Source organism: Theropithecus gelada, chromosome 13 (genome assembly GCF_003255815.1).
Source record: "Theropithecus gelada isolate Dixy chromosome 13, Tgel_1.0, whole genome shotgun sequence".
Lineage (NCBI taxonomy): Eukaryota > Metazoa > Chordata > Mammalia > Primates > Cercopithecidae > Theropithecus > Theropithecus gelada.
In genome coordinates, this window is record NC_037681.1 from 77,987,662 (window position 1) to 78,014,244 (window position 26,583).

Here is a 26,583-nt window from a genome sequence, read left to right on the forward strand (position 1 = left end):
TGGAATCAACCCAAATGTCCATCAGTGACAGATTGGATTAAGAAAATGTGGCATATATACACCATGGAATACTATGCAGCCATAAAAAAGGATGAGTTTGTGTCCTTTGTAGGGACATGGATGCAGCTGGAATCCATCATTCTTAGCAAACTATCACAAGAACAGAAAACCAAACACCGCATGTTCTCACTCATAGGTGGGAACTGAACAATGAGATCACTTGGACTCAGGAAGGGGAACATCACACACCGGGGCCTATCATGGGGAGGGGGGCGGGGGGAGGGATTGCATTGGGAGTTATACCTGATGTAAATGACGAGTTGATGGGTGCAGCACACCAACAAGGCACAAGTATACATATCTAACAAACCTGCACGTTATGCACATGTACCCTACAACTTACAGTATAATAATAATAAATAAATTTAAAAAAAAAAAAAAAAAAAAAAGAAATTCCCTTCTCCCTTGCGTTTCCCAGGTGAGGCGATGCCTCGCCCTGCTTCAGCACTTGCTGGTCAGGCTACACACACTGACCAGCACTGATTGTCCAACACACCCCAGTGAGATGAACCTAGTACCTCAGTTGAAAATGCAGAAATCACCCGTCTTCTGTGTTGCTCACGGGTGGTAGCTGGAGGCTGGAGCTGTTCCTATTCAGCCATCTTCCATTGAATTTTAATTATTTCTGTATGTTGCACTTGTCCCAATCTTCTCGTTTCTCTTCCCATTTTTTTTTTAACTTTTATTTTACGTTCAGGGGTGTAAGTGCAGGTTTGTTGCATAGGTAAACTTGTGTCACGGAGGTTTGTTATAGAGATTATTTCATTACCCGGGTATTAAGCCTAATACTCATTAGTTATTTTTTCTGTTAGCCTCCTTCCTTCCACCCTCCACCCTCCACCCTCCAAGAGGCCTTGGTGTGTGTTGTTCCCCTCTATGTGTTCTCATCATTTATTTCCCACTTATAAGTGAGAACATGTGGTATTCGGTTTTCTGTTTCTGTGTTAGTTTGCTGAGGATAACAGCCTCCAGCTCCATCCATGTCCCTACAAAGAACATGATATTCTTTTTTATGGCTGCATAGTATTCCATGGTATATATGTACCACATTTTTTTAATCCAGTCTATTATTCATGAGCATCTAGGTTGGTTCTATGTCTTTGCTACTGTGAATAGTGTTGCAATGAACACATTTGTGCATGTATCTTTATGATAGAATGATTATATTCCTTTGGGAAAATACTAAATAGCGGGATTAATAGGTGGAATGCTATTTCTGTCTTTATGTTTTTGAGGAATTGCCACACTGTCTTCCACAATGATTGATGTATTTATACTTCCACCAACAATGTATAAGCCATTCTTTTCTCCACAGCCTTGCTAGCATATGTTGTTTCTTGACTTTTTAATAATCGTCATTCTGACTGGTGTTAGATGGTATCTCATTGTGGCTTTGATTCGCATTTCTCTAATGATCAGTAATGTTGAACTTTCTTTCATATGATTATTGGCCACATGTATGTCTTCTTTTGAAAAGTGTCTGTTCATTTTCTTTGCTCAAGTTTCTATGGAGTTTTTGTTTTTTTTCTTGTAAATGTGTATAAGTTCCTCATAGACTTTGAATATTAGACCTTTGTCAGATTGAATAGACTGCAAAAATTGTCTCCCACTACATATGTTGTCTGTTTCCTCTGATGGTAATTTATTTTGCTGTGCAGAAGCTCTTTAGTTTAATTAGATCTCATTTGTGGGATATATGGCTCTTATTATTTTGAGCTATGTTCCTTCTATACCTAGTTTATTGGGTGTTTTTAAGATGAATGGATATTGAATTTTGTCAAAAGTCTTTTCTGCATCTATTGAGATAATCATGTGGTTTTTGTCTTTATTTCTGTTTATGTGATGAATTACATTTATTGATTTGCAATGTTGGACCAGTGTGCAACCCAGAGATAAAGATCCCATTTGTCAATTTTTGCTTTTGTAACAATTGCTTTTGGCATCTTCATCATGATATCTTTGCCCATGCCTATATCCTGAATGGTATTGCCTGGGCTGTCTTCCTGGGTTTTTACAGCTTCGGGTTTTACATTTACATTTACATTGAGTTATTTGTGTATATTATATAAGGAAGGGGTCCAGTTTCTGTTTTCCACATATGGCTAGTCATTTATTCCAGTACCATTTATTGAATAGGGAATTTTTTCTCCATTGCATGTTTTTGTCCGGTTTGTCAAAGATCAGATCATTGTAAGTGTGTGGTCTTATTTCTGGTTCTGTATTCTGTTTCATTGATCTATGTGTCTGTTTTTGTACCAGTACCATGCTGTTTTGGTTACTGTAGCCCTGTAGGATAGTTTAAAGTCAAGGTAGAGTGATAGTTCCAGCTTTGTTCTTTTTGCTTAGGATTGCCTTGTCTATTCAGTCTCTTTTTTTCTTCTATTTTAAAATAGTTTTCTGCAGTTCTGTGAAGAATGTCAATGATAGTTTAATAGAAATATCATTAGATTTATAAATTGCTTTGGGTTGTATAACTGACCATTTTAATAATATTGATTCTTTCTCTCCATGAGCATGGAATGTTTTTCCATTTGTTTCTGTCATCTCTGATATATTTGAACAGTAGCTTGTAGTTCTCCTTGTAGAGATCTTTCACCTCCCTAGTTAGCTGTATTACTAGGTATTTTATTCTTTTTGTGTCAGTTGAGAATGGTAGTTCATTCCTGATTTGGCTCTCAGCTTTACTCTTGTTGATGTATAGGAATGCTAGTGATTTTTTCACATTGATTTTTGTGCAAAATTTTTTGATCCTGATATTTCACTGAAGTTGTTTATAAGCTTGAGAAGCTTTGGGGCTGAGACTATGAGGTTTTCTAGATATCGGATCATGTCATCTGCAAACAGAAATAGTTTTACTTCCTCTCATGCCATTTGGATGCCCTTTATTACTTTATCTTGTCTGATTGCTCTGGTCGGAACAACTAAAATTATTTTGAATAGGAATGGTGAGAGATTGCATCCTTATCTTGTGCTGGTTTGGGAAGGAATGCTTCCAGATTTTACCCATTCAGTATGATGTTGGCTGTGGGTTTGTGATATATTGCTCTTATTATTTTGAGGTATCTTCCTTCAATACCTAGTTTACTGGGAGTTTTTAAGATGAATGGATATTTAATTTTATCAAAAGTCTTTTCTGCATCTATTGAGATAATCATGTGGATTTGTCTTTAGTTCTGTTTATGTGATGAATTACATTTATTGATTTGCAATGTTGGACCAACTTGCAACCCAGAGATGAAGCATACTTGATCATGGTGGGTAAGATTTTGATGTGCTGCTGGATTCGGTTTGCCATTATTTTGCTGAGGATTTTTGCATCAATGTTCATCAAGGATATAGGCCTCAAATTTTCTTTTCTGTTGTATCTCTGCCAGGTTTTGATATCAGGATGATGCTGGCCTCATAGAATGAGTTATCTCCTCCCTTTCTTAAAATAACTTTACATATATAAAAATTTCATTTTGTAGAATGGCAATCTAAATTTCACCCTAACATAGTTCTCTTACTATATTCATTGCTGTCCCTTTACCATATGATTTATATAATAAAGAAAATGAGAAGCGTTACAAAGTTAATAAATAAGTGGAAAACTGAAAATGTAAATAATTGCTAATCTCATTTGTATAAAATTATCAGTGCTTGTCTTCTTCATCCTGTATCCTCATTTTCTTACTTCATCCTATGCATAGCCTATTCCTCACTTTCTTTCAGTTTATGTTTGCACAGGTTATTCATCAAATAGACAAATTAAAACTCTGGCAAATCCCTAGTTTCTTCCTCCTCATTATATCAAAGTACTGCTTCCCCTATTTCTCTGAACTTTTCTCTTTAGACAGCTTCCTATTTCCTATTCCCTAATGTGTAGATGTAGCTATAGATACATAGAAATAGATATATTTAAACAAGTCTGACTTCAAAGGATAATGCTGATCAGTGTCACCTTTCAAAAGTCAGAGCTCCACTTGGGAAGATCCTAAGTATGGCATTCATTTGACACATCCTGGTAGTCCAACATCTGGTCTTCCAGAAACGTTGAATAATCCTTTCAATAAACATTTGCTAGGGAACCTCTAGTGCCAGGAAAAGTACTAAACATTGATGATAAAAGGACAGTTAGTTGAACAGTTCGTCTGATTTAACAAAGAATAGTCTGATCTCCAGTTTCCAGTCAAAATGCTTTCTAAAACAAAGGAGAAAAGACCCACAGTGATCCGTCCAAATATATTACTAAAAGCATGGCCGGGGAAGGAGTATAACAATAACAGCCAGCAAACAATGAAGCTAAACATGACATTAGGTTGAAATAACGAAATATAAAAGTAAAATTTTGCATATAAAATTTCAAATCTCAGGTAATATAAGTGACAAAGAACAAGGGAAATGTAAACATTTTCTCGTTCTTCCCCTTTTCAGGGGAATAATTTTGATGCTGAATATGAATATCTACTTCTAACTATTAATATGTGCATATCTAGGCTGGGTGTGGTGGCTCACGCCTGTAATCCCAGCAGTTTGGGAGGCTGAGGCAGAGGGATCACAAGGTCAGGAAATGGAGACCACCCTGGCTAACACGGTGAAACCCCGTCTCTACTAAAAATACAAAAAAAAAAAAAAAATAGCTAGGCATGGTGGCAGGCACCTGTAGTCCCAGCTACTCGGGAGGCTGAGGCAGGAGAATGGGGTGAACCTGGGAGGCGGAGCTTGCAGTGAGCCGAGATTCCACCACTGCACTCCAGCCTGGGCGACAGAGCGAGACTCCATCTCAAAAAAAGAAAAAAAAATATATATGCATATCTATGCTCAAGAATAACACAAATAGGAAGTAAATACTTACCAAAAATACTTGTGTTTGTAGGTGTGATGATTCACACCTGTAATTTCAGCACCTTTGGAGGCTGAGGGTGGATTGCTTAAGCCCAGGAGTTTGAGGCCAGCCTGGGCAACATGACAAAACTCTGTCTCTACAAAACATATAAAAATTAGCCTGGCATAAAGGCACATACCTGTTGTCCCAGCTACCCAAGAGGCTGAGGTGGAAAGATCGCTTGAGCCTGGGAGGTTGAGACTGCAGTGAGCAGTGATTACACCACTACAGTTCAGCCTGGGTGACAGGGAGAACCTGTCAAAAAAAAATAAAAATAAAAATAAAAAGAGAGAAAGAAAAAACTGCCTGTATAAACTTGATTTAATAAAGTATAATCAATTAAATAAAAGGCAAAATGATACAAAAAAATGCAGAGCATGATAAAGAGAAAATTTATTAAGATTGTAGGGATAAGTCCAATTGTATCAATGATCAGAAAAATGTGAATGTATTAAAACAAGGAAAAAGGTATATTTGTACAAAACAAGATACTTAAAATTTAGAATCAACACTTCAATGTTGAAAATTTGAAACTGGTTGAAGTGGGTGATTTTTCTAGAATAAATATAAACTACTAAATTTTACTCTTAAAACGTAGAAAAACTGAAAACCTAACTTATCAAAAGCTATAGTGAAACATATTAAAAGAAAGTAAAAGTTATAATCATCACCATCATTATGATCAAGCACTGTGTGTGTGTGTGTGTGTTGAGGTGGGTGAATTCTACCTATGTTTTTCCAAATTCTGATAATTTCCATTTAAAATTTTTTTCTAGACTATATAACTCCACAACTCAAGAGAAAGTAACATAAATCTGATGACAAAATTGGTAAGTAAAACTCAGAAATCAAAACCTAGAAAAATAGACATAATAACCATAAATAAAATATTGAAAGTTGAGTACACCAGAAGGGAGATAAAATAAAAAGAGTGAGCTGTGTGTGAAGATGAGATGAGTTGGGATATTATCTGTTAGAGGGTTGCCTGTCATAGAGTAGAAATTCTTCCTCTGTGAAAATCCATGCAGGCTTTAGGTTTGGTTGGAGGAGAGACTTTAGAACTCAAGTGTAATGGTTTCGAGTTTGTTTGTTTGTTTTTGTTTTTTGAGATGGAGTCTCTCTCTGTTGCCCAGGCTAGAATGCAGTGGCGAGATTTCGGCTCACTGCAGCCTCTGCCTCCTGGGTTCCAGTGATTCTCCTGCCTCATCCTCCTGGGTAGCTGGTATTACAGGCGTGTGCTACCACACCGAGCTAATTTTTGTATTTTTAGTAGAGATGGGGTTTCACCATGTTGGCCAGCCTGGTTTCAACTCATGACCTCAGGTGATCCGCCTACCTCCGCTTCCCAAAGTGCTAGGATTACAGGCATGAGCCACTGTGCCCAGCTGATGGTTTAATTTTTTAATTTCAGTGATGTAGGAAAACTGTGTCAATCACTTAAGAGTAGGAAGGTGACTAAACCTAACACACTAGAGAAAAGTCGTATAATTGCTGGGCACTATTAGGGGGTCCATGTGAGGTTATGATCATAAGTTTAAAGTGTTAGTAGTATCTTTTTGTGTTTTTCTTGATTTAGTAATTTTCTTTTTATATTCATAATATTTTTCTTGATATGGCTTACTTATTTTTAAAAAATGATAAATCAAATTTTATACATGCATATCTTAGCTGAAAATCTGAAGTGGAACATTTTTCAGTGCCTTCGTTGTTACTGCTGTAAATTTATTCCAGATAATTGGTTTTCTTCTTCAGAGTCATCAGCTCCCAACTCTACTTTTTAAAACATCTATGTTAATTACAAATATTCTTGCAAATACATTGATTTTCTTTTGATCATTCTAATTTTTGGAGAGCTCTGAGCTCTCCAGTGTATATTAGTAGAACTCTTTTATCATCCAGTTAATTTTCGTTATTTAAATGTAAATTGTAGTTTCACTGGCAGGAGAATGGTGAGTGTGCCCACTAGGATTTCTTGAATTCTGAGGTTTATATATTAGAAATTTTCTGAAAGAATTACAATAATGTGGTTATCTTAGTTCTAGCACTCACCTATTTTATTTCTGCTTTTACATTGATGTTAATTTTCTCAGAAATCTTATAGAAAACTACACATTTATAATTTAATTCCATCATATAAATACATAGTCCAAATAGTTTTCTATTTATAAAGGTAAATTTTGGTGGGGTAGTTTGGGGGAGATGTACCTCCAATTTTCTCTGTGATAAAGAAGACCTATTAAATGTCAGTCTCTTCACACATATTCCCCATATTCAATTCATACATATCTACCCATAGATATCAAACAGGGGAGCAAATAAAACTACCCATAACCTAAGCTCAAATCATAACTAGGAGACAAAATAATAACAATACAAACTTTGATACACATATAAGTAGAAAAGTAAACATCAACACCCAGCAGAGTCTTGAGTCGTCACCAAAACAGAAAGGTAGATGAAGACTGGTAGGAGACAGTGAAGAGGAAGAGGGCAGATAGATCTGTTTCACATAAATCGATGTCAGCACATTTGAAAACCTAGATAAGGTGAATAATCTCTTAAAAAATACAGTCGTGAAAATTAGGAGGCAACAATGGTAGATATATGAATTTATGCATTTGTAAATGTCCATAGAACCACATATCACAATGAATGACTGAATACTCTGAATATTCACAAAACATAAAAATATTTAAGGTCACCAAAAATACCTATATAATTTCTATAAATACGAGTTAATAACAGTAACATTCTCTGATCTCAAAGCAATAAAACTAAAAGTTAAAATATAAGCAAACTAAAAACCAAAATCTATCATCATCAACCAAGATGTCTGGGATCCCAAGAACTGAATGCAAATTGAGATGAATGAATGTAACTGTGTTACAGTATGACAAATGTATTACATATCACACAAAATGAAGTGAAAGGAAAAAAGAGGCTGAATTACACAATTCTGCAAAATGATGTCTGGAAACTGTAAGGCTAAAGATCAAAGGAACCATAAATAAACATCATTTTCTGGTTGGCAACTTTGTTTCTCATTGGGTTATAGGTAAGCAATTATGAATTTGTTTTCTGCCTACTGGGATTGAACAGTGAAATAAATGGTGAATGGTGGGAACTATATTTCTCCATGTTGGAATAGGATATTATAGATACGCAGATAAGAAGGCTAGAATGAATCCTGTGGTGCTGTATTAGAGTTAGAAACATCAGTATGAACTTATGTTTATCTGAATGTATTCACAGAATATAGATACAGACACCTTTATAGATATGTGTGTATACAATGGAGTGGTCATACATATATTAACCAAATCTGTTCCTTGAGAAGGCCTATAAACAATGACACCCTAGTAGCAATGAGAATGGCCAATGCAGAGATCTTCAAAATACCATCCTCTAACAAAAGCAAGCAGGTCTTTTTAAATAAATGAATAATTTTAGGGCTGAGGCTTGAGATATACATGATGAGCTTGCAATATCTGTAATGCCAGAAAGTAAGGAAGTTTTCTAAAAACAAAAGAATGGTGAAAAGGAGTTTTGGGAGGCTGAGGTGGGTGAACCACTTGAGGTCAGGAGTTCGAGACCAGCCTGGCCAACATGTTGAAACTCCCATTTCTACCATAAAATAAATAAATAAGTAAATAAAAATTAGCCAGACATGGTAGCACACACCTGGAGTCTCAGCTAATAGGGAAGCTGAGGCACGAGAATTGCTTGAACCTGGGAGGCAGAGGTTGCAGTGAGCTGAGATCATGCCACTCCACTCCAGCCTGGGCAACAGAGTGAGACCATGTCTAAAAAAAAAAGAACATAGAAGCCAACCTGAAAGACAAAATAAATAATGCAACATTGGATTATAATTCAAAGGATAAAATAAGCATACCTGAATCAAATGAATATAAAAAAAGATTGAACAAATATATGAGGGAGAAATAACAAATCTTCCATATAGAAAAATTCCAAATAATACATGTAGAGTTCAGCAGTTTCCATCCCCCTTGAGAATAAACTGAACTTAGTGACTCACTGTCCCTGAATACAGTAGGTAAATAAACAAATAATAACTTTACAGATAAGAAACCTACTACCTTAACCAAATCATTAAATTAGCAACATCAATGATAGCAAGTGGACATCATGTATTACCTGAAATCCAAAATATATTACCCAGGTGGTAAAATACTTGTACACTAATAATTACAAAACTTTGATGAAAAAAATTAAAGGAGACACAAATAAATGGAAAGACATCCTGTATTCATGAATAAGAAGACTTAATTTTGTTAACACTGTATATACTACCCAAAGCTATCTATAGATTCAATGTGTTTCCTATCAAAATACCAACGACATTTTCTCACATTGATAGAAAAATAATCCTAAAATACATATGGAACCATAGAAGGCCCTAAATAGCCAAAGCAATCTTGGGAAAGGAAAACAAAGCTGGAGGTATCACGTTTTTGACTTCAAAATATATTACAAAGCAACAGTAGTTAAAGTAGTATGGTAATAGCATAAAACAGACATATGGATCAATGGAACAGAATAGAAAAGATATATAAGAAATAAACCCACACTTATACTATCAATTGATCTTTGACAAGGATGCTGCTAAGAATACACAATGAGGAAAGGATAATATCTTCAACAAATGGCCATAGGAAAACCATATATCTACATGCAAAATAATGAAATTGAGCTACTTTTTTTGCATTATACACAAAATTCAAGGAAAATTTTATTAAAGATTTAAACAGAAAGCCTAAAATCTGAAAATCTTAGAGAGGAAATGCTTTATGGCATTAGTCCAGGCAATAATTTCTTGATTATGACACAAAAAGAACGAGAAACTAAAGCAAGAAAAGACATTGGGACTATATCAAACTAGAAGTCATCTGCAAAGCAAAGGAAAGAAACAGAGTCAAAATGCAACTGTCAGAGTGGGAGAAAATATTTGCAAGTCATATATCTGATAAAGAGTTAACATCTACAATTGCTACAAAGAGAATAAAATACTTAGGAATACAACTTACAAAGGACTTAAAGGACCTCTTTAAGGATAACTACAAACCACTGAATAAGGAAATAAGAAAGGACACAAACAAATGGAAAAAATATTTCATGCTCATGGATAGGAAGAATCAATACTGTGAAAATGACCATACTGCCTAAAATAATTTATAGATTCAATGCTATTCCCATCAAGCTACTAGTGACTTTCTTTACATAATTAGAAAAAAATTACTTTAAATTTCATATGGAACCAAAAAAGAGCTTGTATAGCCAAAACAATCCTAAGCAAAAAGAACAAACCTGGAGGCATCACGCTACCTGACTTCAAACTATACTACAAGGCTATAGTAACCCAAACTGCATGGTACTGGTATCAAAGCAGATATATAGACCAATGGAACAGAACAGAGACCTCAGAAATAACTCCATACATCAACTATATGATCTTCAACAAACCTGACAAAAACAAGTAATGGGGAAAGGATTCCCTATTCAAGAAATGGTGCTGGGAAAACTGGCTAGCCATATGCAGAACACTGAAACTGGACCCTTTCCTTACACGTTATACAAAAAATACCTCAAGATGGATTAAAGACTTAAAAATACAACCCTAAACCATAAAAACCCTAGCAGAAAACCTAGGCAATACCATACAGGACATAGGCATGGGAAAAGACTTCATGACGAAAACACCAAAAGCAATTGCAACAAAAGCCAAAATTGATAAATGGAATCTAATTAACCTAAAGAGCTTCTGCACAGCAAGGGAAACTAGCATCAGAGTGAACAGGCAACCTACAGAATGGGAGAAAAATTTTGCAATCTACCCATCTGATAAAGTTCTAATATCCAGAATCTACTAGGAACTTAAACAAATGTATAAGAAAAAAAACCAACACCACCAACAAAAAGAATATGAATACACACTTCTCAAAAGAAGACATTTATGTGGCCAATAAACATAAGAACAAAAGCTCATCATCACTGATCATTAGAGAAATGCAAATCAAAACCACAATGAGATACCATCTCATGCCGGTCAGAATGGTGATTATTAAAAATTCAGGAAACAATAGATGTTGGCAGGGCTGTAGAGAAATAGGAACACTTTTACACTGTTGGCAGAAATGTAAATTAGTTCAACCACTGAGGAAAACAGTGTGGTGATTCCTCAAAGATCTAGAACTAGAAATACCATTTGACCTAGCAATCCCATTACTGTGCATATACCCAAAGGATTATAAATCATTCTACTATAAAGACACATGCACATGCATGATGAACAATGAGAATACATGGACCCAGGGAGGGGAACAACACATACCAGGGCCTGTCGGGGGGTGGGTGGAAAGGAGAGGGAGAGCATTAGGACAAATACCTAATGCATGCAGGGCATAAAACCTAGATGACGAGGAGAATAGCTGGAACCCAGGAGACGGAGATTACAGTGTGCCAAGATCGTGCCACTGCACTCCAGCCTAGCGACAGAGCAAGATCCATCTCAAAGAGAGAGAGAGAGAGAGAAAAAAAAAAAAAACCTAGATGATTGGTTGATAGGTGCAGAAACTACCATACTGCATGTATACCTACCTAATAAACCTGCACATTCTGCACATGTATCCCAGAACTTAAAGTTTTTTTTAAAAAAGAAAAAAGCATTAATATCCAAAATATATTAAAAACTATTACAACTAAGAGCAAAAACAAAAAACAAATTCAAATAACTTAATCATAAAATGGGCAACACATTTGAGTAGACATTTTTCCAAAGACATACACATGGTCAACAGATATGTGAAAAGATACTCAACATAACTTATCAAGGAAATCCAAATCAAAACCACAATGATATATCACTTACACCTGTTGTGATGGCCATTATAAAAGAAAATAAAAAGTATTTGTAGGATGTGAAGAAATTGGAATCCTTATACCTTGGTGGTTGAAATATAAAATAGTTCAGCAGCTATGGAAATAATATGAGATTCCTCAAAAATTTTAAATAGAACTAACATAAGCCAGTAATTTCACTTCTGAATATATATATACACAAAGGAATTCAAATCACTATATTGAACAGACATATCTAATATCATGCTTATTGCAGCGTTATTCACAATGGCCAAGATATGGAAACAACCTAAATATCCATGGATAGATGAATGGACATATTGTGGTATATACATAGATGAAATATTATTCACCCTTAAAAATGGAATTCTGCCATCATTATAAGTAAAATTAGCCAGTCGCAGAAGGACATATACTGCATGATTTTGCTTATATGAGGTACCTAAAATAATCAAACTCAAACACAGAGAGAAGAATGGTGGTTGTCAGGGCCTAGGTTGAAGGGCAAATGGGGAGTTGCTCTTCAATATATAAAAGGATATAAAGGCACATATATTATATAATATATACGATATATACATATGTAAAGGGTATATAAAGAATATGAAGGAATATAAAGTTTTAATTATACAAGGTGAATATATTCTAGAGATTTGCTGTACAATATTGTGTCTATGGTTAACAATATTATATTGTGCACTTAAAAATGTCTTATGAGGGTAGATCTTGTGTTAAGTATTCCTTCAACAATAAAAAGAAAAGAAGTTTATATGGGAAAATAAACCTCTAAGTATATGTATGAAAATTCAAAAGAAGAAAAGCAATGAAGGAATAAGAGAACTAAATATAGTACGTATAAACCCCCTATAATTAAAATAACATACTAATGTAGAAATACACAAATAAACCAATCGAACAGAATAGAAATTCCAAATATAGGCCAATGTGCATATGAAATTTTAGTACATGATAAAGCAGGCATCTCACATCAGTTAGGTGTTTAGTAATTTTAAAATTCATAAAGTTTTAAAACCTAAAGAGTCAGTTGGACAATGTTAAGATTCACACCTGATATAATTCTATGGAACAATTTCCAAATAGATCTGAATATAAATACCAAGCAAAACAGAAAAGATAATAATTTATTATGTGGTGGATGAAGGCGTTTTCTCTTTTTTGTTAAAATCCACAAGCAATAAAAAACATATTGATGATTTAACCACTTGAAAAAATATTTTCATAGAAAAAATCATAAGCAAAGCCAAAAGAAAAAAAGAGAAAATATTTCCCATAAATACTACATTAAAAGGAGCAAAAGGCTAATCTATTTGATATATAATGAGCATTTAAAAATCTTATAAAACAAAATTTAATGCATAAGTAGACCCCCAAATATACAAAATCACAAGTTAACTGTTTACAACATAAGATTTACATTCAAAAAAAGCTTACATTTAATCATTTTTAAAACACTCAACTTTTCTCATAATAAAATATGAAGATTAAAGTTAGATACCATTTCTCACACAATCAGCAAAAATTTAAAGTTAAACAACATGCTCTGTTGGCAAGGCTATGAAGGAAATAGTCCTCTCATTTACTCATGTGGGAGTGAAAACTTGGACCACACATATAAGAGGAAATTAGGCAATTAACACAAAATTACCCTTTCCTACTCCTAAAAATTTATGTTAGGTACTTTATACTATGAAATAACATATGTTCAAAGTTATTTGCAATGGTATTACATGTAAAAGCAAATATTAAAAAATACTAATATTCACCTGTAGGAGACTGAGTATAAACAGACAATTATGCAGCTGTAATAATAATTAGAAAGATTCAGATGAGCTCATATGGAGTGATTTCCAGGATACAGTGTTAACTAAATATAAGTATTTAAAAGTAGAAGAAAGCCCAAGTATATTTCTATATTGATTTCAGTGAAAACCCCCTGTATCTTAATTTTTTTATTAAATTTATTTCACATGGAGTTTGAACTTAAAATCAAATAATGTCAATTAACACAGTTAGAAAATTCTCAGTGTATAGACTGACATCCACTTTCACATTTTTCATTTTCCAAGGTAAGGTGAAATCACAAATAGAACTTTAAGAAGTCACCTGCTCAATTTGATACAGCTCCAGCAACCTCAAGGGGATTCAATGTTGAAGGAAGTAAATTTCTTTTTTTAATCCCATTTTCTCTTTTTTGTCTTGTTTTTTGTTTGTTTATGATCATCTTGACAAATGCCAACTTTTACATAAATGTTTGCATTTCAAGTGATGAGAGGAAGACGAAGTCATCTATATGTTCTCTAGAAAGCCAACCTGTATATATTAGTGTGGAAATAAGTAGCTAAGATTTACCAAGAAACAAATACAATAATTTATTAAAATATAAAGCTCCCTGAGATTATATTTGGAAATAAAAAGTAATATGTGCCTTATTTTCTTTTTAAAAGAACTACATTTTGCTGGTGGGAAATCAATATTTCTGAAAGGTTAGAGCATTAGTTATTTTGGAATGCTTATGGCAATGATGATCGCATTGACATTGGTTTGACTGCTTCCAGGTTGGGAGCACATATCAGATGGGAAAGGTAATTATAAGGTCCTTGAGGTAATTTATTCTGACCCTTTAATATCTGATGATACATTAACGAGGCAGTTAAAATCTCTAGGCTAAAAAGCAAGTTAGGTTATATCACAACCAAAGTTACTAAAGAAAAGCCAAATAGAGTAATCTTAACAGAATTTACTCCTCTTGCATGACTCTACACTTAGACAAGGTCGCATTCAATATTTTTAAAAAATCTGCTAAGTTTTCCTACTTTACATGCCCTGTTTTGCTTCTCTGTTTTAATAACTGAAATTCTCAAAAATTATCAAGGGAAATTTTAAATTAGTGTGTTTTGGAAAGAAATTTAGCTCATATTTAGCCCTGGGAATCTGATTCTCAGTGAACTTTATGTCCTTTGCCAGTTCTATCTATCTGTCTATCGTCTATCTATTTTATTTATTTTATTATTTTAGGTTCGGGGGTACAGATGCAGGTTTGTTACATGGGTAAATTGTGTGTCACTAAGGCTTGGTATATGAATAAATCTGTTACCCATATGGTGAGCATAGAGTTAAAATCTATTAGAAAATACCTAGAGAACAGTACTCAAGTACCTTTTGCTTCTTGTACAGCATACACTTTTGCTTTTACAATCTACATATATATATATATAAATAAACTTTCTCTGGAGATAGTTTGACAGATACCTTAGCTTTTTCCATTTTGAGGAGGTAGTAGAAAAAGTTTTCTGAAGAATGCAAAACAGTCAAAGGGCTTTCAGAGGAAAAAGTACATTTACATACTCTGACATACCTTGTAAGCGCAAATTATTAGCAAGCATAATTATCATATTAGAATTCATATCTATTAGCAGTATAGGAAATTTTTAAAAAGAGAGAGAAAAAGTAAAATTCTACTTGTAAGGAAAAAAGGAATGAGAAAAGAGTAATGTTAAGTGTGAAAGGACTTGACTACATATCTATAATTTAATGTCAAATGTTCCAAAAATGTAAGATGTTATCTAAATAAATGTTCTTTGGTTTTATGATATTCAGTTGCCTTGAGAGTGTGGAAATATTCTCAATCAATTTCCTCTGATTAAAATATTTTAACTTGTCAAATTATTATTCCTTTTTGAGACAGAATCTCACTCTATTGCCCAGGCTAGAGTTCAGTGGTGGGATCATGGCTCACTGCAGCCTTGAATTCCCACGCTTATGTGATCCTCTTGCCTCAGCCTTCCAAGTAGCGGGGACTACAGGCATGCAACCACCATGCTCACCTACTTAATTTTTCTCTCTCTCTCTTTTTTTTTTTTTTTTTTTTTAGAGCTAATTTCTCACTATGTTGCCCATGCTGGTCTTGAACTCCTGGCTCAAGCAATCTTCTTGCCTCTGCCTCCCAAACTGTTAGGATTGCAGACTTGAGCCACTGTACCCAACCATAATTATTATTATTAAACAGCGGAAACTACTGGCATATCATTTTTGTAAAAAATGCAAATTTTCCACATTAAAAATCTAGATAAAACTTATCAAAATTTAATTTTAAATACTGAATTTTTTCAACACTGGAAAACTCAAGGGAACATTTGTATTTAACTTTCAAAAAAACCCTTATTTTTCAGAAATTGGAAAATAATATCTGTATTTTTTTCAATGTGCAGGCTATCTTGTATTTCTAATTTTATTATCTCCTGAAAACTGAAAATAAATCTACTGAATGCAGTACTTCTGCAATGACTAGTGTCAGTGGATTCAGGTGGGTATGATTATTCTAAGGGTTATCCTAAGCTTAATGTTGTAATAATGGAGAGTTTTTCAGTTGTACTTGGTTTCTTAACATTCTCTGATATCTAACCTATGATAAGGAGTCAAATCTAACTTAATGATTTAGTTAAGAAAAAAAACTCTAGCCATCAATTCTTCCACATTTTTTTCAAGATTTTTAGTTTCTTTGTGCTGGGTACGTAATTCCTCCTTTAGCTCTGAGAAGTTTGATGGACTGAAGCCTTCTTCTCTCATCTCGTCAAAGTCATTCCCTGTCCAGCTTTGATCCATTGCTGGCGATGAGCTGCGCTCCTTTGCAGGGGGAGATGCGCTCTTATTTTTTGAATTTCCAGCTTTTCTGCTCTGCTTTTTCCCCATCTTTGTGGTTTTATCTGCCTCTGGTCTTTGATGATGATGGTGACGTACTGATGGGGTTTTGGTGTAGGTGTCCTTCCTGTTTGATAGTTTTCCTTCTAACAGTCAGGACCCTCAGCTGCAGGTCTGTTGGAGATTGCTTGAGGTCCACTCCAGACCCCGTTTGCCTGGGTGTCAGCAGCAGAGGCTGCAGAAGATAGAATATTGCTGAACAGCGAGTGTACCTGTCTGATTCTTGCTTTGGAGGCTTCCTCTCAGGGGTGTACTCCACCCTGTGAGGTGTGGGGTGTCAGACTGCCCCTAGTGGGGGATAGAACTTAAAAGTATAATAATAATAATAAAATAAAAAATAAAAACATTTAAAAAAAGAAAAAAAAAAAGGATACTCTAGAGGAAAAATAAATAAATAAACACTTAATAAGCTCTGGTTCCAATTGCATCCCTGGTTCCCCATAGCAATAAGCATGACAAGGTATTGTCCACTCTCTAAGCTCCCAGTTTCATTTGTTACAAATAGGGAGTGAAAAGAGAGCTACCCTGAGAGTTAAAAATTATTTTTTGTTCTCACCATAAACTAGGACTTTCTAACTTTGCTTAGGCCTATATTATTTCTGCAGAATATACTTAATAGCTTCAGACAACACAATTTCAGTTGCTCTGTATGGTAATAACTAGTTTCATATTGAGCATTGTAAAATACAAACCAATATAGACTTAGAGCTAGGTAAATATATCTCTCGGTTTTCTGACGTTCACTGAAGGAAAGGTGAAGATGGAAGGAATCTAAATAATGTTGATGCCACTTACTTGGCATTCTCAAAATAATACCTAGCCACAAGTATTATTTTAAAACTTTATTATCTGTCTAAATCCTAAGTCTTGTTTCTGATGAATTCTAAAAGCAGCTCTCAATATTATGCTTTTACGATGCTAAATTGTTGTTATAACTGAAATTTCATTAAACCTGAAAATGTTTTAGAGGGATAGGCACTTTCTAGAAATTCTGTACATGGAAAAAATCATAAGATCCTCCTCTGATGACTTACTGAATGCAGTTAAGTAAATTAATCATTTTTGCTGTCTCTGACATGATAAAGTTGTTTGGCACAAATGAAGGCATATACAAAATTGATGGGCAATTTCTTTTGAATTACAATTGAGATGGGATGAGCTGCCAAGATTTCTTTTATGAAGCAATCGCACAAGTGTCTCTTGGGCTGAAATTCTTGTCAGAAAATGTTTAACTCAGGCTGTGCTACTTATTTAAAACATGCCCCATATCTAGTGTACACACCCAGCTGAAATCAGCCAAGAAATGTCAGATTTCTATTCTTAATTATCCAAAATAGAATCAATTCTAATAACATGGAATGAGCCCTTGTGTGTGTTAGGTGTCTTTAGTTGTTATCTCAGCTAGGCCTCTATCATTCACTGTGTAATCTTTGCTGTGACTCCAAACCTGTCTGGTTTTCCGTCTCTCATCTATAAAAGACAAGAAATGGTTTGAATCGCTGGTTTTCCACTTCATAGTCAGTTATGGGTTAAATTGTGGTTCTCCCAACATTTATATGTGGAACCCCTAACCCCCAGTACTTCAGGATGTGATCTTACTGGGGAATAGGGTTGTTGCAGGTGTAATTAGTTAGGTTAGAATAAGGTCATACTAAAGTAGGTTGGGTCCCTCAATCCAATAAGGTTAGTTTCAATTTGGAATAGTACAGTAGAATGGGACAACCAGTTAACAAGGAGTAAGAAAAGACATGCTAGTCAACTACTGTTTGACAAATCAAGATCATGTTCTATAATAAAGTATGATGTAAATACTCTTTAATTGCAGACAGCACAAGTTGTAAAACTTTTTAGTTCTGTTTAGGAATCATTTAGCAAAGAATCATGAGTAATATTTTATAAATAATTTTTTAATGGGAGAAAATTCTAGCACATTCATGCAGATAGTGCTATAGTATGGTGAGCTGAAATTAATTAGCACCCAGAGATATCCAGATCCTAATCCCCAGAACTTTCAAATATTTTCTTATATAGCAATAGAGATATTGCAGATATGATTAAATCAAGGATATTAATATTGAAAGCTAACATAGATTATCTGGGTGGGCCGTAAATGTAATCACAAGCATCTTAATAGAAAGGTGGCAAAGGGAGATTTCACTCTAGAAGAGGAACAGGAGATATGATGACAGAACAAGAGATTGGCATGGTGTGATGAAGGATTACAAGCCCAGGATTTTGGGAGTCCTCCAAATGCTAGAAAAAGAAAAGAAATGAATTATCTCCTCAGCACCTCCAGAAAGAATGAGCCCTACTTACACTATATTTTACTCCAGGGAAACTGACTTTGAACTTCTGACCTCCAGAACTCAAAGAATACGTTTTTGTTGTTTTAAGCCACTAAGTTACAGCAAGAGTAAAATAATACATATAACATCTCTCACACTTTTTAAAAAAAAATTAGAATTTTTTCCTCTCCCCTTTCTACATAATTCCCTGTCAATCTAAAACAGTATAGCCAGATCACTCCAAAGTTTTCCAACTCAATGGATTCAGGAAGAATGAGTCATTAATAGGTAGGGAAGCTTTTCCCCTCTGCTCTACCGTGCAAGAGGAAGTTTTTATACCTGTTTAACTCAAAGTAATGATAGGTAGATACCTACTGCACACATAATCAATTACCAGAAACACTGTGAATATGAAATGTATCATTGAACTATCAACTCAATACATAGCAACAAGCTACTACTGTTGGACTGTCATCTACAGGGAGGGGTTTTCTGAGGCCTTTCAAATCATACTAGTTCATATTAGGTGTTGTACAAATCGGAAGATATAAATCAGAGGATATAAGTTGTCTGAGCCATTGAATGTACACTTATTGAAATAAATGTCCATTCCCATTTTCAACCTAAAAGCAAAAATTTTATGAATTTTAAGAATTCTCAATTTTGAGTCACTGCCAACCTACCTGGTGATTGTCATTAATTGGAGTAAAAATATTCTTTTTAATTTTTATTTTAGGTTTGGGGTACTCATGCAGGTTTGTTATAAGGTCAATTGCATGTTATGGGAGTTTGATGTACAGATTATTTTGTCACCCAGGTAATAATCGTAGTGATTTGGATCATCTCCCTCCTTCAACCCTCTACCCCAATGTAGGCTCTGGTGTCTACTGTTCCCTTCTTTGTGTCCATGGGTACTCAAAGTTCAGCTCCCACTTATGAGTGAGAACCTGCAGTATTTGGTTTTCTGCTCCTGCATTAGTTTGCTTACGATAATGACCTCTAGCTTCATCCACACTGCTGTAAAGGACATTATCTCATTCTTTTTTATGACTGCATAGTATTCCCCGTTGTATATGTACTACATTTTCCTTATACAGTCTATCACTGATGGGCATTTAGGTTGATTCCATGTCTTTGCTATTGTGAATAGTGCTGCAATTAAGGCAGGTGTACATCTGTCTTTATGGTAGGATGATTTAAATTTCTTGGGATATATACCCAATAATGGGGTTGCTGGATCAAATAGTAATTGTTTTAAGTTATTTGAGAAATTGTTATGCTGCTTTCCACAATGGCTAAACTAATTTACATTCCCATCAGCAGTTTATAAGCATTCCCTTTTTTCCACAACCTCACCAGAATTTACCTTTTTTATTTTTTTAAAAGTAGTCATTTTGACTAGTGTGCGATGGTATCTCATTGTAGTTTGATTTCCATTTCTTTAATAATCAGTGATGTTGAGCATTTTTTCCTATGCTTATTGGCTGCATGTATGTCTTCTTTTTGAAAACTGTCTTTTCATGTCCTTTGCCCGCATTGTAATGTAGTGGTCTTTTGCTTTTTAATGTGTTTAAGTTCTTTATAGACTCTGGGTATTAGACCTTTGAGGGGTGCAGTTTGCAAACACTTCTCCCCCATTCTGTAAGTTCTCTGTTTACTCTGTTGATAGTTTCTTTTGCTGTGCAGAACTCTTTTGTTTAATTAGGTCTCATATGTCAATTTTTGTTTTTGTTGCAATTGCTTTTGGTATCTTCCTCATGAAATCTATCCCAGAGCCTATGTCCAGAAAGATATTTCCAAGTTTACCTTCCAGGGTTTCTATAGTTTTTGGTTTCAGACTTAAGTCTAATTTATCTTGAATTCATTTTGATACATGGTATAAGTGGTTTAGTTTCAATTTTCTGCATATGGCTAGGCACTTATTCCAGAACCAGTTATTGAATAGGTGTCCTTCCCCGGGCTTTTTTTTGTTCGGTTTGTTGAAGATCAGATTGTTGTAGGTATGTGGCATTTTTGCTGGGCTATGTGTCTATTTTTGTACTACTACCATGCTGTTTTGGTTCCTATAGCCTTATAGTATACTTTGAAGTCAGGTAACATGATGCCTCCAGCTTTGTTCTTTTTGCTTAGGGATTGCCTTTACTATTTGGGCTCTTTTAAGTTTCGTATAAGTTTTTAAATAGATTTTTTTTAATTCTGTGAAGAATGTCATTGGTAGTTTGTTAGGAATATCATTGAATGTGTAAATTGCTTTGGGCAGTGTGGCCATTTTAACAATATTGAATCTTCCTATTCATTATCATGGAATATTTTTCAATTGTTTGTGTCCTTTCTGACTTATTTGAGCAGTGTTTTGTAATTCTCATTGTAGAGATTTTTCACCTCTCTGTGTAGCTGTATTCCCAGGTATTTTATTATTTTGTGGCTACTGAGAATGGAGTTGTATTCTTGGCTCTCAGCTTGGATGTTGCTGGTATATAGATATGCTACTGATTTTGGTACATTGATTTTGTATCCTGAAACTTTGCTGAAACTGTTTTTCAGATCTAGGAGCTTTGGACTGAGACTATTTGGTTTTCTAAGTATAGAATCATATTGCCTGCAAACAGATATAGTTTGACTTCATTTGTTCCTATTGGGATATGTTTTCTTTCTTTCGTTTGCTTGACTGCTCTGGGTAGGACCTGCAATGCTAAGTTGAATAAGAATAGCAAGAATGAGCATCCTTCTCTTGTTTCAGTTCTCAAGGGGAATACAGTCAAAGTATTTTTTTAAAAATATATTTCCAAACAATGAAAATATATTTTCTGCCTTGACTCTTCCATTCTTGTTGAAATGACCATTGCGGTAGATATTTCTCCTGACATAGGATAAAAGGAGATCAAATTTATTCAAGAAACTCAAGATTAGCCTCCAATGTTTTTAATTTTTTAATAAAGGGGTCACTTTTATTCTGTAGGGTAATAATTTATTTTATTTTGTTATATAGTAAATAATATCAATGCATATGCTAACAATGCGACAAAATAAGAAGAAGAAAATGAAGAGGTCAAATGGTTAAAACCCGATAGTAAAGAGAACATTTAGAAATCAGGCAGAAAAAAATAACATATTACATACGAGGAAAAATGTAGAATACCTGCTGACTTTTTATTGGGAATAAAGCAATTCAGGAGACAATAAAACAATAACTTTAAAGTGATAAAAAGTATGTCGACACAAATACAACAACACTTCCCTAAAGGGTCTATTATGCTGTTGAAAATCTTTCAAAGGCAAAGTAAAGAAAATTTGTCTCCAGCAGGTCTGTACTATAAGAAATGTTACAATAAATTCTTCAAGGGGAAAACTAAAAAAGCTAAAGGTAGCAGATAGAAACTTGTTTCTATACAAAGGAGTAAACATTATTTAAAATAGTAAACCAATGGAAAGAAGAAGATAATATTTTCTTCATTTGATTTCCTTAGAAAGGAATTAACTGCTGAAAGCAAAAATAGCAACAATGTAGCATGTTTTATATCATATGTAAAAATAAAAGAAGTGATAATAATGGTACAAAAAATGCAAGAGGGTATAAAAAAATGTTGCTAATTTTTAAAAATATTTCCCATGGAGTAGAATAATATTATTTGGAGGATAATGTAATATTTTAAAGATGTTTACTGTAAGCATCAGAGAAACCAGTAAAATTAAAGTATAGGACTATCAGTCAAAAAACGAAAATAAAATTGAATACAGCAGTGGATGTTATAATAAATACTGAAAGCAGACAGGAAAAGAAAGATAAGGAATAAAGAACAAATGGAATACATAGAAAACAAATAGCAAGATAGTACACTTCAACACCAATATATTGATGATTTTATTAAATACAAATAAAAAATAGTCTTTCAGACTGGATATTTTAAAAAAAGGAGACCATCTATTTGCTATTACAGATAACACACTTAAAATAAAAATATTGATAACTTAAAATAATGTAAAATAAATATCATGTAAACCCTAATCATGAGAAAACTGAGACTTTGTTAATAGTACTCCAAGTAGATCTCAAAAAATAAATATTACTAAGAATAAAAATAGTCAAGATGAAATAATTCTAAATATGTAATGTTTGGTAATAGTATGTCAAAACAACAGGAGCAAAAACAACAAAATTGAAGGATAAATAAATGCATCTGCAAAGTTACTGGTGATTACAACAATGCTCTCTCAATACTACAGAAAAGCAGTAGACGTAAGTTTATAGGAAAATATAAGACCTGAACAGCACTATCAAATGAATTTACACAATTAAATTTTTAGACCTCAACACTCAACTAGAGCAGAATATACATTCTTTTCCAGTGAACACAGAACATTCACAAATATCCATATACTAGTTCATAAAATAAAACTCAACAAAGTAAAGCAAAAATAGAGATAAACTATAGCTGTAATTTGTAAGAAAAAGATACCTAGATGAAACACAAGTATTTGTGAATAGAAAAAAAATTACAGTAAGAAAGTCCAAGGGACAAAGAAGAAATCACTAAGGACATTGGTAAATCTGTTAAACTTAATGATATTGAAATACAAATGCCAAACTTTAGGAATAAAACTGACATAGTACTTAGAGGGCAATTTATAATTTTAAAAATCTATATTAAGAAATAATAAGGTCTAAATCAGTATCTGAGACATATGCAGCTGGAAAAGGAGTAAAACCACCATTAGTAGAAGAAATGAAATGATAAGGTTAAAGCAAACATTACTAAAATACAAAACATAAAAGAGAAAACAAATGACATTGAAAGCTTTTCTTGGAAAAGATTAATAATATTTACAAATATCTATCTAAACTGATTAATAAAATAAACATCTAAATGACCAATAACAAATTATTCTTGTTTGCAGATGACATAGTCTTATATTTAGAAAAATCTAAAGACTCCACCAAAAAACTATGAGAATTTATAAACAAATTCAATAAATTTGCAAGATATAAAATCAATATACAAAATAAATATCAATTCTATTTATTTGCCAAGAATGAACAATCAGAAAAAGAAATTAAAAAGTAATCCTATTTACAATAGCCAGACACAAAGTTAAATACCCAAGAATTAACCAAAGAAGTGAAGGATCTCTGTAACGAAAACTGCAAAATGCTGATGAAAGAAATCGAAAATGACACCAAAAAATAGAAGAATATTCCATGTTTATGTACTGGAAAAACTAATATTGTTAAAATGCCCTTACTACCCAAAGCAATCTACAGATTCAATGCAGTCTCTATGAAAATACCAATGACATTCTTACAGAAACAGAAAAAACAATCTTAATATTTAAATGGAATTACAAAAGACCCAGAATAGCCAAAGCAAAAAGAACAAAACTGGAGGAATCACAGTATATGACTTCAAATTATGCAACAGCGCTATGGTAATCAAAATAGCAGAGTACTGGCATAAAAACAGACACATAGACCAATGAAAACGAATAGAGAACACAGAAACAAATCCACACACTTTCAGTGAATTCATGTTTTAACAATGGTGCCAAGAACATACATTTTATTGTTAGCCTCTTCAGTAAATAGTCTGGGAAAACTGAATATCCACATGCAGAAGAATGAAACTAGACCCCTCCCAATTCTCTCTCCATCTATAAAAATCCAATCAAAATGGATTAAAAACTTAAAATCTAAGACCTGAAACTATGAAACTAGTACACCAAAACTTTAGAGAAAATCTCCAGGGCATTGGTCTGGGTAAAAATTTCATGAACAATACCAAATAAGCACAGGCAACCAAAGCAAAAATAGACAAATGGAATCATATCAAGTTAAAAAGTTTCTGTACTACAAATGACACAGTTAACAAAATGAAGAGACAACCCACAGAATGGGATAAAATATTTGCAAACTACCCATCTGTCAAGGGATTAATAACCAGAATATATAAAGAGCTCAAACTACCACATAATAGAAAAATCTAATAATCTGATCAAAAATATTTGAATAGACATTTCTCCAAAGAAGACATACAAATAGCAAACAAGCATATGAAAAGGTGCACAACATCATTGATCCTCAGAGAAATGCAAATCAAAACTTCAATGAGATATTGTCTCACCCCAGTTAAAATGGCTTATATCCAAAAGATGAGCAATAACAAATGCTGGCGAGAATGTGGAGAAAAGGCAAACCTTGTACATTGTTGGAGAGAACATAAATTAGTACAACCAGCATAGTGAACAGTTTGGAGGTTCCTCAAAAAACTGAAAATTCAGCTACCATATGATCTTGCACTCCCACTGCTGGGTATATACCCGAAAGAAAAAAAATCAATATATCAAAGAGATATTTACACTTCTATGTTTGTTGCAGCACTGTTTACAACAGCTAAGATTTGGAAGAAACCAAAGTATCTCTAAATAGATGAATGGTTAAAGAAAAGGTGGTACATATACACAATAGAGGACTATTCAGTCATAAAAAGGAATGAGATCCAGTTGTTTGCAACAACATCAACGGAACTGGAGATCATTTTGTTAAGTGAAATAAGCCAGGCACAGAAAGACATACATTGCATGATCTCACATATTTGTGGGATCTAAAAATCTAAACAAACTAATGGACATAGAGAGTAGAAGACTAGTTACCAGAGGCTGGAAAGGACAGTGAAGTAGTAGGGGGAGGTGGGGATGCTTAATGGTTACCAAAAAAAAAAAAAAAAAGGAAAGAATAAAGACCTAGTATTTGGTAGCACAACAGGGTGACTATAGTCAATAATAACATCATTGGACGTTTTAAAATAGCTTAAAGATTGTAATTGGAATGTTTGTAACTCCAAGGATGCTAGAGGTTAGAAATATTCCATTCTCCATGATGTGCTTATTTTATATGCATGCCTATATCAAAACGTCTCATGTACCCCATAAATAGTAGGGTACACCTCCTATGTTCCCACAAAAATTTAAAAAACTGAAAAAGACAAATATCAAGAATTAAAAAGGGAACATTACTGTAGATTGCAAACATATTTTTAAAAGTTAGAGAATATTAAAAATTTCATGATAAAAATTAGCAAAAAATGTCCAATGTAAAGAAATGAGGAAAAGAAAATATGAGTAATGAAATACATTGGGAAACAAGGCAAACAGAAACAGAATGATATACCTAAATGTACTTTTTTCAGGAATTTCATAAATATTGTCTAATTCATCAAGGTTCAACAAGCTAGATGAAATGCAAAACATTTTCAAGATGTCATTATTAAAATATATTTAAGAATACATGCAAAATGAATAGTCTAGAAATATATTAAAGATACTGAATTCACAATTAAAAATTAATATAAAGTTAATCCCAAACCCTGGTCACTTTACTAGAAAACTCTATCAAACATTTAAGAAAGATATAATAATTCTACTAAGAAGTCAGAAAATAGAGGTGAAAATAACACTTTCCAATACATTTTACTAGACTATTATCCTAATACTTAAAGCAGACAAAAATATTGTAAGAAAAGAAAATTGTAGCAAACTTCCTCGTGAATACAGATCCAAATATGCTTAGAAAAATAATAACAAATTGTATCCAACAAAGTATAATTTATTTTAGCAATGAAAGATCAGTTAACATTAGAAAACTAAATCAATTTAATTTACCACATTAACAAAATAAAGAAAAAGGCCATAAGTCATTGTAATAGATGCAGAGAAAGCATATCAAAATTACAAACCCATTAATGTTAAAAACCTGAAGAAACATAAGAACAATGAAAAACATCTATC